The sequence below is a fragment of the Dioscorea cayenensis genome, chromosome 12, assembly GCF_009730915.1.
Source record: "Dioscorea cayenensis subsp. rotundata cultivar TDr96_F1 chromosome 12, TDr96_F1_v2_PseudoChromosome.rev07_lg8_w22 25.fasta, whole genome shotgun sequence".
NCBI lineage: Eukaryota > Viridiplantae > Streptophyta > Magnoliopsida > Dioscoreales > Dioscoreaceae > Dioscorea > Dioscorea cayenensis.
This window is the reverse complement of record NC_052482.1, coordinates 20256089-20259638: the sequence shown is the minus strand read 5'-3', so window position 1 is coordinate 20259638 and position 3550 is coordinate 20256089. Positions and strand designations below refer to the sequence as shown.

General features: G+C 31.1%; 1 long non-coding RNA gene across 1 annotated transcript; it reads right to left on the bottom strand.

Moving 5' to 3' along the window:
• Positions 1 to 1813: 1813 nt before the first annotated feature.
• Positions 1814 to 2793, bottom strand: LOC120273522. Its single transcript, XR_005540559.1, has 3 exons — positions 2760 to 2793; positions 2579 to 2683; positions 1814 to 2488 (listed from the first exon to the last, which is right to left on the bottom strand). It is a non-coding gene; the product is annotated as an uncharacterized LOC120273522 (long non-coding RNA).
• Positions 2794 to 3550: the final 757 nt, after the last annotated feature.

Genomic DNA, 3550 nt, shown 5'->3' with positions numbered 1-3550 from the left:
AGACTAACAAAATTATAAACAAAGATGAATAACAAAGGTAGTACATCTATGTAAGCCAACAGAGAGGTGTCAAACTTATTATAGACTCGATACCATATTGTTCAAATAAATCGCTATTATATCCACCATCCTACTTGGTCTCATGCTGAGAGTTGACAGAAGACATATCTGCAAATGTCAGAACTTTAAAAGATGTTTACAATCTCTAGCAACCACTCTGCCTTCTATTCATTTCAATCATACAGTCATGCGTTCTTTTTATTGATAATGGATTTGTCTTCTAAGTTAGTTTCACTTGTCTCGTTTCCACTGTGTTTTTGTTACTTTCTTTGTTTCCAATATCTTTTAATAAAATTTAGCTTCTCTGGTTGAGAAGTTCTTCACTAATACGACAATGGCAGCAGCAAAAATCTGATGCATAGATAATCAAACAAGCACACAAATGCAAGGATACATGAGAAATATTTTTCCTCAACAACTGAGTACTACAGTAACAAATATAAACCATTACGACATCTCCTCTCTTAATAATTCCAGTTACCAATTTGTATGCACATGTGGATAGGCAAGAAAACATATTAACAGAATTTCTTATATTTGCTTTTTCCTTTCACCAATTTCTATTGTAATTTTAGTTCAATCCAAAGTCCACAAACACAGAAAATAAGATGGATATACATCCATGAAATTTCTAATCTTTGCTTTCCCTCTACTCAGTGTCCATGTTCTCATCTATTCTCATTCAATCCAAAGTCCAAAATCCAAACACACAGAAAGTAAGATGGATATGCAAATTAAGAAGACATATACCAATGAAATTTGTCTTTCCTTTTCTTTTCACCTCTATCAATTATTTTTCTCCATTTTCATTCCCTCGATTGAAGAACACCACAAATATATATATATATATATATATATATATCACCTCTTTTCTATCGGCATCAGTAATTGCAGCCAGAATAAAATAAAATTCCCAGTGTAATATAGAGCAACACTAAAAAATTGTACTTGCAAATAGAAGGCATGATATAGTAGAAAGGTTGACATAATACACAGAATGAATAAAGAGAAGAAAACGATAAGCATGCTTGGTTCAAGTCATATATATTCTGATCTTCTAAATGTTGCTTGCCTTTCTACTGCACCAGAACAATGAGATACAAAGGCTCACCTCCAGTCAATCAAGAGGGTTAACAGAAAACTAGAGAAGTCACATTTATTTGAGAGAAAGTTATTAATAAAAACTTATTTCACAGAAGTTAATTATCGGATTGGATCTATATGTAACAGTACAGGTCAACCATTGAGCTGAAAGCTCAACTTCGTTTTCCATATTAGCAAAAAGAAATAAGAACAAGTGCAATAAGCACAAGTGTTCATCTGCATTATTATGATAGGATAAAAAAAGGATAGGTTCTCCAAGAATATAAGGTCACATGAATACGACCATGATTCCGCATTAATGATTCCTTACTTATCTAATTGAAGGGAATAACATGCCTAAAATTCTGTTTCATCGGCAATGTCATTATGTCATTGAACCATTATTATCTGCTAATGTCATCGAATCCAGATATAATATCTTAAAATTCAGTTGTCAATATTGTCATTCTGTCATTATTAGTTAAAGTGATCGTCATTTTACAATTTTAAATCTAATCTAGTATTGTACAACCAACTGAAGTGAACAACCCAAAATGTTCTTCACTTCAATGTTTGTTGTGTCTAATCTCACACTGATGACAATTACATATTAGAGAGCACTAATCAGGTAAGGTGGATATAACAAAAATTAATCCATAACTTAGATCCTGAACCCATTATTCTAATTAATCAGATTCTTGTTCAGTCAATATATAGGTTTCATTCCGGATGAACTAGTTCTTTTTATCATAATCAATTGACTTCTTCTCAGTGTACCAACTATTATTTGCATAAATTATTACACACCAAGACTACCTGCATCCAAATTAAGAGAAATAAGCAAGCTTCACCAATGGAGAACCAACTGACCTGATTATAATAAAAAACCAAGAGCTTACTGATGCATAATCATAGCTTGCTAGATTTCCGGGAAAAAAAACCTTCACACTGATTCATCATAAACTTCAATAAACATATTGAGATTTTACAATATAACAATCCATTGGTTTTCTTCCACTCTTAAAGAGACAAATTTCCAAACTCTGGTATTCTATCAGCAAATCATCACTAAACTTTTTAACAATCCCTTCCACTTCACAGTTTCTTTTGTCCAGAACCCTTTGCTTCATACAATCAATTATACACTCAATTCCAAATTATATAGTTCATCTCCTACATGCGGCTACATCTAAATACCAACAACTTAAATTGTCTTCATAGATTAATGAAACACCAAATTTTCACTAATTATTCAACTTTTTTTCATTGTAACAATTTGTCCAATTGCTAAAAAAACCAAACTCCATAGCATTCATGCTTTTAAATACAGTACTAGTTAGAGAACCTGCAACAAATTTTCATTAAGTCATTACAACAAACTCAAGGCAATAAGGCTTTCTAGTCATGCAAGATGACAATAAAACTAAAATCCTACCTGAATTCTAAGAGATACACCTTGGAGTTGTGAGTTGAGTGCATGAAATTTTGTAATTTGATGCCTTGTTCAGATAAGATCTTTTGCCATCACCTTAACAGCTCCCTGCAATGAACACACCATAAAAAACAAGATAAATATGGATAACAGGAGTTGAAAAATTCACATATTTTTCCCATACAAACTATATCCATGGACGTTTTGTACAACCGCACAAGCTGGATAATCAGGGAGTTAAAAGAACCAGAACCATGATAGGAGGAAAAGAGTAACATTCAGTTCTCTGCCCAAAAATCTGATGCAGAGTGAGATGAACACTACCCAAGGCACTGCTCAAAGAAATGCTACAAATGTCCAAAATTTTAAAAGTGCAAATGGAAAACAGCCATGTTTTATCATGTAATGCACAATTTCCATTAGGATGCTGAAAAAGGACATAATCGAAGTACTTGTGACAACTAAGAAGGTAATAATTTACAGGATAAATGGTCTGGCAAGTGTGTTAAAAAAGAAAAAAAAGACTACTCGGTTCCCAATGCTAAGTTCTTTGCTCGCTGACTGCGCAGGATTGGATTGCTGGAATAGGAAATGAAAAGAGGAATAGAAGAGAAGAGAACGAGAATAAGAATAGGGAAAAGAGGAGGATAATGAAAGAAGTTGTTTGGATGGAGAATAAGAGTTAGCGAATAGTAAGAGATTGGATGAAAATTACATTAATACTCTTTTGTGTAAATAAATTATTTGTATAAAATAATGAATTATGTTTAATAATAAATATTTAATATTATTTATTATTAAATATTTAGAATATATTATAATTAAATATTCAAACTTAATATAATTAATTTACATATTTAATTAATTATTTTAATTATAATAATTAAAAATAATAATAGGGGATTATTACACCCCATTAATTAATTATTTTAATTATAATAATAGTTATAATGATGTTTTAAATTATTTTATATG